A 14,460-nucleotide genomic window follows, 5' to 3' on the forward strand; every position below is an offset into this window, starting at 1 on the left:
ATCGCTGCTAGTCATAGATAGTAGATGAGCTTTTGAAGCCGCTGAACACTGGAACTGGAGAAACATGGGATTTGGAGTGGATGAGGGCATGCATAAGATGGGCATGGGACATTTTTGCATGGAATAACTAAAAAACCAAAGAGGCTGTGTGTTGTTGCTATCCAGGTTCAGCCATCTTATGAAAAGGGTCTCCATCTTCTCAAAGTTGAACAACATTTTTATGAATCACAAAAAAAGAGGAAAGGCATCACCAAATAAGGGACAAAAAAGGGCAGTGTTTTGCATAACACTGCTAATGTATATATTTAGATGCAAATTTAGAAATAGTTACTTTTATTTTAATGGAAATACAGTACATCTCAGCATAGTGCAGAAGGTTGTGACCTCTGTGCTAACTTTAATGGGTAACGGTCCATTTCTATAGTACTTTATCTTTAAAATGGAACTGAACAGGACAGCCATTCAAACAAAAAACTTCTTCAAGTAAAGTGTGGTCCTCTGACAGCCCTGCAAATAAAGGACTGCCCTCCCTAAAAGAAGACATCTGGTCAACAACTAAATATCTGGGAATATCTCATAACAACAAGAAGTCTCCAATAACTAATAATAACCTTATATATGTTTTTTTATATATAATATTAGGGGTAGCTTCCCTACATAATAGGCACACAGGTATTCTTATATCCACATATTACCAAATCATGAGTAAGAAGAGAAGTGACCCTCAGAAGTTCTGAGGCCAAGGCCAAACTGGGTCATGGGCAGCTGTACCCTTCACCCCACCTCAAACCAGCCTTCATTTCTCTGTTCTCCAGCCCTGGTCTCCTGTGGTCAGGCACTGGCGCTGAAGCTGGAAGTGCAGCAGGATGAAGATCATTGCTCCACTGGCCAGACCAATGCTGGTACTCCCAGCACTCCATTTGTTAGGTGGCCCATGTGCCCTGCTTTGCATAAGACAGTCCTCTATTTGAAGGGCTGTTTGAACAATGCCCAGTTTAAAGATTAAAATTGTTGCTATAGATGGAGTACAGGAAGAAGTGATTTGAGAGTCTTGTTCTACCTTTTTCCTTTTTGTGACTGTGTGTCTCTTTTTTGACAAAAGTTGTATGGCTATATCCAGTAAAATCAAGTGACTAGCAGACTGATAAAGGATTATAAAAAGGAAGAGCACGAATCTTGTAGTTGCTTCCCAAGAATCAACCCCTGGACAGCAGACTGAGCTGTCACCTGGTCACCATCTTCCCTACTGTGACTCTTTTCTACTTAAGCTATAGAAATTATTTCTAAATTTGCATCTATATCGATATAAATTAGCCCATGCAAATTTTATCTGAACTTGTGTCCTCTTTTGGATGCATTTTATCTGAACTTGTGTCCTCTTTTGGATGTATAAGTGGACAGTCTGGATGTATAAGTGGACACTTGACAACGTTGCACTTTGGGTTCGTCAGTTCAAATTATTTTCTGTTTTCTTCAGCCAGGGAATGCAGATGGCCATATGACCACATGAAATTGGCTCAACCACTCCATGCATGTTATTATTATTATTATTATTATTATTATTATTATTTATTTATTTATTTATTTATATAGCACCATCAATGCACATCGTAGCTCTTACAACAGGGATGGGGGAACATGCGGTCCTCCAGACATTGGAAGACTGCAATTCCTATCATCCTTCCCCATTGGCTGTGCTGGATAGGGCTGATGAGGCTTGCAGTCCACCAACATCTGCAAGGCCCCACATTCTCCCCCCTTCTCCTACAGCCTTAATCATTGACCAGGAATTCATCCCAGCTCATCAGCAGTTGGATCAATCCAGTCTTTCGCCTTCCCTGCTGAGCTTTCTGCTGTCAGCTCAGCTGGGCCAGGGGACATTTCATGAAATGTGGATGCCTGCCTGCTTCCCCACCATGGGTGGCAATTTACAATCTGAATGTGCTATTATTTCCTACCACAGCAGTCATCACTGATTTTTTTTCTTAAATTGTTACTTTTTATTTGAATCTCACAGTTTTAGGTTGTAATCCAATGCATATTTAGACAGATGAAAACTATTACTGGCTGGGGCATGCTGGGAATTGTGCCCTGACATGCTTAAACCTGTCCAGATGACACACTAAGTCACGGTGGTTAAGCATTTTGAGCTAAACACTAGGGCTTAGCCGATCATGTGAACCATTCCTAACCATGGTGGCTACATAACTATGGTTTAAACATGCTCATGGACCGTTTGATGCAAAAGGGTTAGCAGCCTAACCATGGCTTAGCTTGATGTCTGAACAGGCCCTTTGGGTGGGCTGTACACAGAGTGATGTACACACCCAACCCCAATGTCAATAACCTTGTTTTTACCCAAGCAAGCTTTGAGCTATCTTCCATTGTTGCTAATGACATACGTGTAAAGCCACTCGGTAATGGGGAGAGGGCATGAATGTGCCTGTCAGGAAACATTACGGTACTCAATGTCAGCGCCTGATCCAAATCACGTGACTAACAACCTGACTTCTTATTTGGATGAGATTTCATATGCATAGCAGGAAACCTCTCTCTCTCTCCCTCCCTCCCCTTTTCTTTTTTCCAAGGGCTTTTGATTGAAATCAAGTGCTGAGATCTGCAACGGGTTGAATTTTACAACACTGGGTTTCTGGATAGCTGCAGATGATGTGTAATTAAAGTGCAGATGGATATTTGTCAAATAATACCAGATGTTATGCTTACAACGACTTCCACTACACACCCCCAAGCCTCATTGCAGCTCCACCCCATATTGTAGGGGGGGGGGACACCTTTCACATTGCACAACCATTGGCTGTTGTTGGTTTTGGACTGCGATAAAGCCGGACACAGCTTAAAATCATCGTCACAGACCCACACTGAGATGGAGAAAAACCCTTCTGTGTTTCATTTCGACACTCCTGTAAAGGCCTCATATACACAAGGGTAAAGGCATGAATGCTCCATTCAATTTACCGAGGCTCCAGAAATTGTGCAATTCCCACATTGCGTCAATGACAGCCGCCATTGACATAGCGGGGTAAATGCACAATTTTGGCGCAAGTGGGCAGACAGCTGCCGAGTGCTAGGCCTTGCGGGCGCTCAAGCAGATTCCACACTCATGCCAAGAACTCCCGTCTGGGTCTGGGGGGGACCAGGGGGGGTCCACTGGACTCCTAGACCCAGTCAGGCACTCAAGACAACCCTAATTACAGTACTTTGTCCAATGGGATCTTGCCTACCAATACCCTACCTCAGGGCTGCTGAACCTCTTTCACCCCGAGGACTGAATTCCATTTCAGAGAAATTCTTGGGGGCCACATTCCAGTGGGTGGCCAGGCAAACGGAGTGGGCCCCCAAACACCCACATATTATAGCTGACAGCTCTTACTGCCAGTAATGAGGCAGGAAACCAGGAAGCAACCAATGGTTGTGGGAAAGAGGGTGGGGCTAGGGAAAGGGGGTGTAGCCTGCTGGGAAACCCCAGAGAGAAGGATGGGCCCCCAGAGGGCCCATTTTGGTTCCTACTCTACCTAATGAGTGTTTTTCTGAAGTAAGGCTGGCCCTGCTCCCTGTGAGTCCTGGGCCTTTGCAAAACAAGATCCTTTGCAGGGAGGAGAAAAGGGTTTCTGAAATCACCCATCTGGGGAAAATGCTGTCCATCATGACTACAGTCCAACTGCGATTATATGCATGCTGATTCTTTGCCTCGTAACTTTATGAAGTTGGCTCAGTAAACTATCATCAATGCGGAGTCAGTGTACAGAATTTCGGATCACATTCCCTTTTTGCTTAATTCCTTAAATTGCCTGTTGTTTGTTGATGCCATCTTCTCTCTGTGCATTACCAATAAAATTGTCCGCTTGCGGTTGAAGGCTTTAAAATTCACATGACTCTCTAAGCTCAAATGTAACCTCATGCGCCTAGATACTTGAGTGTTGTTACTGCTCTGAACCGGAGAGGGTACTGAATGAGAATGGGAAGACCACACATGCAGAGAGTGTCAGGAAGTAACAGATCTATGCAGCACACCCTTATTTGTGATCTTGCCAAGGGACTACTCTCCAGTGGGAGGAATAACCATTCTGGGATCTGACAGTAACTAATTATTGCCAAAGAGAAAGAACCCACAAGATTCTATATAAAAGGTAGGTATTCAATCTTCCTCAGCTGAGCCCATTCGTATCAGAGCTTCCACTAGCGTTGTACACCGCCTCAGGCCAAAGCCCCGAACGTGAGTCAAGATGGGCCAATTCAGCCTGCCTCAGCCCAAATAGAAGGCATTACTGGGTTGGGCCAAGGCACCCTGATTCTGAAGCAGATTGGTTATGAAGGCCTCGGGGGGGGGGAACTCAGGCCAATTTGGGGCTCTAGTGGTCTGCTCACCCCACCTGCCCATGCATGAAAGCTGGCGGAAGGCCAACCATGAGTCCATTAGCCATTAACTGAAGTGTATGGGGGAAGCCAGGGAGCCTTGCCCTTTGATTGAAGTGTATGGGGGTAGCCAGGGAACCTTGCCCTTTAATTGAAGTGTATGGGGGAAGCCAGGGAGGCTGCAGACAGCTGAAGAGTTGATTGCATTGTGAAGGAAGGACACTCACACAGAGACCTTGGTCACTTTGTAACTAATGTAAGTGTGAGAACCACATACCCCACCCATGAAAATTTCACTAAAATATTACGCTCCTTTGAAGAAGAAAAATCTCAAAGCAATTTCTTTTCTAACAAATTGAATAAGGATGCTTTTAAAAAGTGGAAGGTATTTTCAGCACAGCACTAGCACATTCAAGAACCTTCTGATTTTATGGATGCCCAGGCCTCAGCTAGACCTATGGGTCTAGCGCGACGGAGGGGTGAGGATCTCGCGATGTTATGATTGCGAAATTGTCCCCCTGTTTACACGCGGCATGCAACGTCCAGGAAGAAAGAGGACATCGCACACGCCTTTTTTTTTAAGAGACAGAGCACTCGAGTGCCGAAAGGTAAGTTTTTTTTTTAAAAAAAATTACTTTCCCTGCTCCCCCCACTTCACCCCCAATGGGCACAGAACTCCTGGGGAGATCTGTGCCCCGTGCATGGTTCTCGGCTCCTCACGGTTACTCGCAAGGAGCTGGGACAAACCGTGATGGTGGGCCACACTTTGTGTCTCAGGACTAAAGGGTAGGGTGATATCCCGGGGAAAGGGAGGGATCATCCCTCCCTGCTCCTGCGATCCCGTGCGTCATTTGAACACAATCCCTGGGATATCACCCCGTCTAGCTATGGCCCCAATCTCTCATATAGATCCCATGTATATGTACTCTCCCACAGTTTATAACAATTGCATGTTGGAGGTGGGGCAAGGCCAGAAAGTGTGGTCCTGCATACCCCACCAATCCAGACATGTTCGTTGTAATACGTAAAGGATCCTAAAATTGTACAGTTTTTAAAAAAGTATTATTTTATTAGAAACACTTAAAACAGGAGTCAGTGGGTTCAAACTCCATTTTGAAAAAGGTCTCAGAGTCCACATTGCAGTGGTGAGCGTGCCCAAAATTTCACTTATAACGTTTGAATGGTGAAATGGGGAGATCCTGTGCAATTTTGATTCTCCATGGGTGCATTTAAATATGTAGCCCCTGCCTGACATCTGACGTGGTGTGCTCCAGGAAGGACTGTGTCTTGTACTCCTTCTACACATTTGAAACCTGAGAACAGAACAATCGCTACAGGTAGGGGGATGTCTGGATTTTGTCAAATCTGCTCTGTGTGCATTGCATGGATTGGAAGGAGTTGGCTCTTCTGTCGCTCATTCGCCTACGAACTAGAATTTTTTTCCCACTTCTGAAAACTGCGTGGGGAAAAAATGGCCTTGAAGTACGTAATTTACGTGCATATACATTATTGATGCGTTTCTGGATAGTACATCATCTGACTTGCATTTTTTACAATAAATGAAATAAAGCCAAAAAAAATCCACGGAATCTGCTTGACTCACAGAAGACACGGAAACCACAGACCATATTTACAGAAATCCAAATTCATTTTGATCTGTTTCAAATTTCTCCAACATCGCTAGTTACAGGGCATTAATACATGGATTCTCTTGACTTCTAAGCTTATAAATGGAATCCATCCATACTTGTTTGATACTGCTACCACAATCGTATATGACCTAATGATTGCCAATGATTCTCCAATCACAAAGTATATACTTAATAAACTTCTCTGTACACTACAACATACTATTCAGTATTTGTCCAATTCTACCTGGTAATTCCACCTCCTTACCCCAAGTTCCTATAGACTTCCTTCAGAGTTGTACATCATTATCAGATGCTGTTCCCTATTATTCAGACTATATTTTTCTTGGCACTCAATTTCATCTCATTATCCTCAGTTATACCTTTTTCAGAAAGACTGAGTGTAAAAGCATTGAAGCTTGCATATTTTCTTTTTCTAATGCAATGTAACACAGTATCAAAGGGTCTCCATCAGTATTGACACCTGCATCAATGAACTTCGGAGATTATTGTTTTAGAAAATGAATACAAAAATATCACTCTTTCTCAGAATCCACAGGGAAGCAGATTGTGAACTGTGGTTAACTTGCTTTGACAGTAAGTGTTTCAGCCAGAGAACTGTAGCCTGATGTCTTTCCTGTTTGGCTGTGCTATATTTCCTATCCACCTCACCTCCGATTCATTAGACCACCCCACCTAGCCTCACTACAGTTTCTGCATTCAGATTCTGAGACCTGGTGGTACACATTTTCTTATAGCCACTGCATCATGGAGTTTGCTACCATAACATGGCAAGCCACTCATGCACAGCTGCTTATCAATTTATTTATTTATTTATTTATTTATTACCCACCTCTCCCTCTGGATCGAGGTGGGAACAACATTAGATACAAATACCATAAAATACATACAACTGATTAAAAACATATAAAACTGATGCAATATTAAAATAACAAATACCTTAACATTCATCTGGGTGGGCCTGCTGAAAGAGATCAGTCTTTTTAGCCTTCTTGAATTTGAAAAGACTAGTAAGTTGACAAATCTCTCCCGTCAGGCCATACCAGTCTGGGAGTGACAGAAGAGAAGGTCTTCTCATATGCATGAGGCAACTTATCCCATGCCAATTTTTTACAGAACAATTCACAGCGCCATAGACAACCTCTCTCTGGCCTTTGGTCCCCTGGCCTTAGTCACCAGGAAACAAATCAAAGTGAGTCAAAACAAATCAAAAGGGCCAACTCAAATCCTAAAATGAACCAAGGAATTAAAAATGATGAATATTGAATACAAACTGGGGCGAGGGCAAGGAAATTGCAGGTTGCCTGAGCTCAATGAGGCATGGTGCTATCTCTGCAACTGAACTGACAAATGGGCAACCACAGTTCAAGTTAACAATTATAGGATGCAGTGGTCTGAAGTCGCACATATTAGTTCATAGAGAGCGTAAAACTTTGGCACCTAAGTGGGGCTGCCTTTGGAGATGGTTCTGAAGCTGCAGCTTGTGCAAAATGCAGAGACCAGATTGATAACCGGAACCAGAAGGTTTGAACATATAAGACTAATTCTGGCCCACTTGCAATACCCAATGGTTACCAGCCGCACATGGTTAGTTCCACTGATTCTGTGGCTTAAGCGGCCCCTATCACTTAGGCTGACCATATGAAGAGGACAGGGCTCCTGTATCTTTAACAGTTGTATTGAAAAGGGAATTTCAGCAGGTGTCATTTGTATATATGGGGAACCTGGTGAAATTTCCTCTTCATCACAACAGTTAAAGCTGCAGGTGCCTTTCCCTCTTTTAAATCTGGTCACTCTAGTAGAGCTCCTGCACTTTAACTGTTGTGATGAAGACGGAATTTCACCAGGTTCTCCATATATAAAAATGGCAGCTGCTGAAATTCCCTTTTCTATGCAACTGTTAAAGATACAGAAACCTTGTCCTCCTTTTCATATGGTCACCCTACTATCACTTGCACAATTTATTTATTTATTTATTGTATTTCTATACCACCCAATAGCTGAAGCTCTCTGGGCGGTTTACAAAATTAAGACAATTCAAAGTATAAAACAACAGTATAAAACCATAATATAAAATATGGTATAAAAGCATAACCAAGATAAAAACAGCAGCAATGCAAATATATAAATTTAAAATACAAATTTAAAACAGCAAAGTTAAAATTAATGTATTGACGGTTAAAATACTGGGAGAATAAAAAGGTCTTCACCTGGCATCTACAAGAGTATAATGTAGGTGCCAAGTGAACCTCCTTAGGGAGCTTATTCCACAGCTGGGGTGCCACAGCAGAGAAGGCCCTTCTCCTGGTAGCCACCTGCCTCACTTCCTTTGGTGAATTAGGACTTCCAGGGGCAATCAAGTAGAAATGCCCATTTCTGGAAGGGGGCAGCGTAAGGGAGTTCCACGGAACTGCACCCTTACAGAAACGAGTGTTTCCGCTCATTTCGGGGCTTGCCCCCAGAAGCACTAATTTGCCATAGCTCAAGCCACACAGCTGGCCACACTGCAATAGAAGCAGTGGTGGATTGGAAACTGCTCTTAGTCCAGCTCCAGCCCCAGTTCTCCGAATTTGAATTCACAGATGTCTGCTGCTGTCATATCATGGCGAGTTATTCTGTGGTGTTCCTCTTTTCCATGCTGGGGTGGGTGAGAGGAAAAGTTCTCCTGTGCAGCAGTTCCCATTAAAAAAAAACCAATATATCTTGTGGCATTTTGTGTCAACCATTTCAAACTGCCCAAAACGTGGAAAGTTACATTTTCCCTTATTAGGGAAACGCTGGGCCTTTCCCCATCACAATCCCTCTTGCAGGCACCGCTATAATAAACACCTGAAGATTTGCAATAAGCAATGTAACCTCCCCGAACAGAGGTTAGTGCAGTTACAAGAGAAAGGGGAAGCAAATCATCTAAACAAAACTCTATTTAATTTTATAACTCCCATGTGATCTGTATATTTTGGGGCTCCGAGTCCACTTTCCACCCAGGTGCATTCTGTCTCTGAATCACTGTTACAGCTCTTACCCTCTTTTTTTGGTGCCTTTCCTTCTTGCTGCCCGTTTAAGTTCTGTCTGTTAAATATTAGCCCATGACCTTTTGCTGATTGGCTTCAATTAAGTCTCTGGATTTCCTCTTCCTGAGCCTAAGTCAGGTTACAGTGGAAGAATAATAAAGGCGAAGGGAACGTGTTGCAGTCGTCCAAATAATGGCCTCCGAATGTCAGCAATGGAAAGTGAGCATGACTTTCAGCTCCCACCCACTGGGAGACTTGATGGCATAATTTACGGGCAGCCTTTTGAAACTGCCAGTAGCCCAAAACGCTCAGGCAGCCTGTTTCTTCTCATGCTGGGGAAAGAAAGGAAGAAAAGAAAGGTCCCAAGTCTCAAAAGGAGGGAAATGGGGTGGCGGGATTTAAAATCTAATAATTCGAGGGAATTTAAGAACATTGCCCAAAGCTGGGCTAGGTCAGGGATGGGAAGGAGACCACACAAGTCTCATTGTAAAGCAGCAATGTTTGGGCTGGACAGGATGGAGCTGGCAGGGGGCATCAATGGAAAATTTCAGACTACCAAGCTGAGAATATCAATGGAAAATTTGCCCAGATCCAGCCTTTTTTTTTTCCAAGCGCAGGATGTTAAATGGGGAAAACAGAGTATAAACCAACTTGAACATACCCAAATGCTATGATCAACATCTGAGGCCTCCCTCCGAGTGTCACCTCCAAGGGAGGTTTGGAAGTTGACAACAAGGGAGAGGGACTTTTCAGTGGTGGCCCCCCAACTCTGAGGTCCACCTGGCACTGACACTGTCATCTTTTTGGCGCCAAGTAAAAAACACCCTCTACTCCCAGGCATTTAATGGTATAGGATGGGGCATCAAGGTCTGCTTGTTTTAGAACAGGTCTATATTTAAATTATTTTTAGCTGTTTACAGTGTTTTAATTTTATGATGTTGAAATTTTTAGACTATTTTATTATGTTGTATTTTCGATTTCTGTGAATCACTGTAAACTGCTGAGGAGGGTGACCATATGAAAAGGAGGACAGGGCTCCTGTATCTTTAACAGTAGGGTGACCAACTGTTAGGATTTCCCCGGATTTGTCCTGGTTTTTGTTCTTTCCATGGTGTCGGGGGATTTTCTATAATTTTCAATAATGTCCTGGAATGATACACCTTCCTCTTTAAGGCTGCCATTAGCATGGCAGGAGGGAATGACATGCTTTCTTGAGGCACATCATTCCCCTACCCCGAGCTCCAATTGAGGTCTTAAAGGGGAGAGTGGGTCATTCGTGGACATTATAGAAAAGGCCCCAATTGGAGTGGATGGTGGTGGTGCAGAATGAAATCTTTTCCCCTCCTCCACTCCAATCGGGTTCTTTAAGGTGGCGGGGGAATAACGTACTTTCTGCAGGACTCAGAAAGCTGCTTTCCCCCCCCCCCCAACTAGGTGTCCTCTTTTTTGGTTTCCCAAATATGGTCACCCTATTTAACAGTCATATTGAAAAGGGAATTTCAGCAGGTATCATTTGTATATATGGAGAACCTGGTGAAATTCCCTCTTCATCACAACAGTTAAAGCTGCAGGAGCTCTGCCTTCTTTTGTATCTGGTCACTCTAGTATAGCTCCTGTGCTTTAACTGTTGTGATGAAGAGGGAATTTCACCAGGTTCTCCATATATACAAATTATACCTGCTGAAATTCCCTTTTCTATGCAACTGTTAAAGGTACAGGAGCCCTGTCCTCCTTTTCATATGGTTACCCTACTGCTGAGAGGGCTTCGGCTATGGGACGGTATTGAGATGATGATGATGATGATGATGATGATGATGATGATGATGATGATACTGATACTGAACACCCTTGACCAGAACTGCATCCCCATTTATTTCAATGGAGAGAATCCTTGAGAATGCAGAACAAGCCAACTGGAGTAACTTGGAAAGGCGGAGAGGGGTAATTCAATTGTGCACTACCACTCCAAAAGGTTTTAGCTGAGAACGAGTTCCACAATGCCTCCTTTATGAGCTGTGCCAGCACCGCAAATGTGTCCTAATGGTGCTGCTAAATTTCAGCTCCTTGAGATCCAGACAAGGCATTTATTGCAGCCTTCCTTAACCTGGCACCCTCCAGATGTGGCCTGCTAGCATGGCCAGAAAGACTGCAATATTGCTTCCACTCACCACAGGGTCCCCTAAGCAGGGAAAGATTTCAACCATAATTCAGACAAAGAGAATGGAAGGGATCCCCATCCCCCACCCCTTCTACAATGTCAAGTATAACCAACTGTGTTTGTTGAAAATCTCTTTCCATTTACCCTGCAGTCATTTAAAACACCGTGAGAAATATGGCACACGGTCGAATCCATCTTTTTCTATACTTCATGCAGCCCTAAAAAATGGAAGCCACTTTCATTCTCAAAGCAAGAGGTTGGGCATTCCTATTATCCATTTAGTTACATGGCACTCAGCAAAAGCACTAGCCTCAAACTGCAGGCATTGCCATTATCATCAGGGTTGTGTTATAGTATGTGCTGGGAAATGATCATCTATCTATATCTTAAGTTAGCCCAATTTTCACTCTAAGGAAGCTCTTCAAGGCCTTTCCTTGCTCTTGAAAATTGATATGGTGGGCTGACCTGGTATTTAAACTTGGAATAGAGAATTGCATCCTGAATGTAGACACCAACTTCATTCTGACGTTGCAGGTCAATATCCAACTGTGTCATTCATTAGCACAAATGACATTGCACTAGCAAAAGCTAGGTTCTGAAATATGCGCAAGAGAAGAATCCACCTGAAGTTACATTTGCGCAAGCGGTTGGGCATTATGCTTCTGGAGCCCGTTGTACAATCCATGGTGCATAACTCTTGTGCAACCCAATTTGCTTTCTAGTTGCACAAGCATAATGGGCAATCACTTGAGTAGTGGAAAGATTCAGCGGTGATCCACCAGCCCTGTTGGAGTTTGCGGAATGGCACCACTGGATATTGCCTACAGTCTTTCAGGAATGGTCGCTTTGCGATGTATTTTGGATCAGGTCAAGCTAGTGTCTTAACTTCTGGTGGGAATTATCTCTGTGGAAGTCATGGAACTGATGAAGAGATGTGCAGGCCATCTACTGACCACTGCAAAGACTAGTGTGGGTGTGTTCTGTCATGGACGCTCCCAGTATGAAGGCAGAAAGCTCTGTGGGCATAAATCTACCACTGAGATGTTCCCAACCTGAAATGATCATTCCAGTGGGCCCTTTCTAGACAGAGATACCCAAGCCTGAATTTTCTGAAATAATAATAATAATAATAATAATAATAATAATAATAATAATTTATTTATTTATTTCTTACCTGCCTCTCCCTCTGGATTGAGGCAGGGAACAACATCAAATACAAAAATACTATAAAATACATAAAACTGATTAAAAACATATAAAACTAATACATTATTAAAATAACAGCCAGACATCTTAAAATTCAACTGGGTAGAGAGCTTCAGCTATTGGGCGGTATAAAAATGTAATAAATAAATAAATATAGGCCTGCTGGAAGACATCAGTCTTTATAGCTTTTTTAAATTCAGAAGGACTGTTAAGTTGATGAATCTCTCCCAGCAGGCCATTCCACAGTCTGGGAGTGGCAGAAGAGAAGGTCCTCTGGATAATGGTCATCAGCCTAGTTTTGGCTGACTGAAGTAAATTCTTCCCAGACGACCTGAGTGTGCGGGGCGGATTGTACAGGTGAAGGTGATCCTGCAAGTAACCTGGACCCAAACCATGTAGGGCTTTAAAGGTGATAACCAACACTTTATACTCCGCCTAGAAACTAATTGGCAGCCAGTGAAGTGATTTTAAAATTGGCGTAATATGGTCACCCTAGGTGTACCAGTGACCAACCTGGCTGCCATATTTTGAACTAGCTGAAGTTTCCGTACTAGACACAAAGGTAGCCCTATGTAGAGCACATTGCAGAAGTCGAGCCTCGAAGTTATCAGCTACTGTCTTTAGGTCTTCCAAGTCTAGGAAGAGACGCAGCTGGCGTATCAGCCATAGCTTTGTATATGCGATAATGCACATGTGCATATTTATAACTCACTGTAAAAAAAAAATCAGGAAATAAATCGCTGTTTTTATATTTAATGAGTAGCAATCCCGTTGTCGTATAGATGGGGGGAACACATGATAGTGTAGATCTTATTGAATAATGAAATTTTCATTCCTCCACCCAAAAAAAATAATATTACACTTGTAATATAATGCCCTACATGTGCATAAAACTGAAGCCCACATGCTGTATTTGAATTTAAATACTCCAAGTTTAACTATCAATTGGGCAGGGAGAGGAATAGTATTTCTTTGCAAAACATCTCCGCAGTGTGGAAAGTTACATAGAACAATTGGGTTTGTTTGTTTGTTTTTCTATAAAAGGCTCCCAAAATGAGTGAACAGGGGGATTGAGTGTTTTCCTCCCTTATATGGCGTTGTTCGCTTCCCACCAACCTTCCAGTACCCATTCTCAATAGCTAGCTAACCGAGTCAGTGCCGATGGTATGTTTGCACTACAACATGTACTCCAAAGCCGAGGGGTGGAAAATGTGCTGCAGCTCTTTCAAAAGGCAAACAAAAGGCAAATCCGTTGGGAGCCCATTGAGAATATTCTCTTCATTGTCCCCTATCTTGGAATATGATGCGTGAGAGGCATCACTGTGTAAGCCAAATTACTACATGTTGCCTGCACTTCTGTGTCATGCCAGAACTGTGACTGCACATTTTAATGGTTTTCTGCGAAATGTCTCTTCCAGCACTGTGCATCCCCTCAAATGAGTTTCAGTAGACATCGCGGGTTCCTCTCATGTCATTTACGTCAGGGGTTCCCAACATGGCGCTCACAGGTGCCATTGCACCCACTGGGCCCTCCAATGGCCCCCACAAAGGGGTCCCGAGTGTGGCACCCACGGGCACCTGCAAACCTTTTTTTCGTTTATTCCCCCCTTTTTTTTACTCTATGTACATGGTTGTGCATCCATAGCAATGAATATATATGAAATGCCTATATATAAAAACACAACTTTCTAGCAATTATACATAGCTTTGCTATTTTTTTCTCCACTCAGCCCCTTTCTTTGCTCTTTCTCTCCCTTCACCATCCTTAGCCTTCTTCTTTCCTTCTCCCTCACTTACCCCTTAATTGTGCTGTTTCTCTCGACTCCCAGGATCCAGGAGGGCCAGGATCTCTTCTCGATCCTCCCAGAGTGCAGGACACAGAATAACGGCCTCGCTCTCCTTTACTCCTCACATCGAGGCAGTAGCTAAATCCTGTCGTTTCTTCCTGTATAATATTGCCAGGATTCGACCATTTTTGTCTGTCTCTTCTGCCAAGACTCTCGTTCACGCACTGGTTATCTCTCGGTTGGACTACTGCAACCTTCTTCTCTCTGGCCTTCCT

The sequence above is a fragment of the Elgaria multicarinata genome, chromosome 7 (assembly GCF_023053635.1).
Source record: "Elgaria multicarinata webbii isolate HBS135686 ecotype San Diego chromosome 7, rElgMul1.1.pri, whole genome shotgun sequence".
Classification (NCBI taxonomy): Eukaryota; Metazoa; Chordata; class Lepidosauria; order Squamata; family Anguidae; genus Elgaria; species Elgaria multicarinata.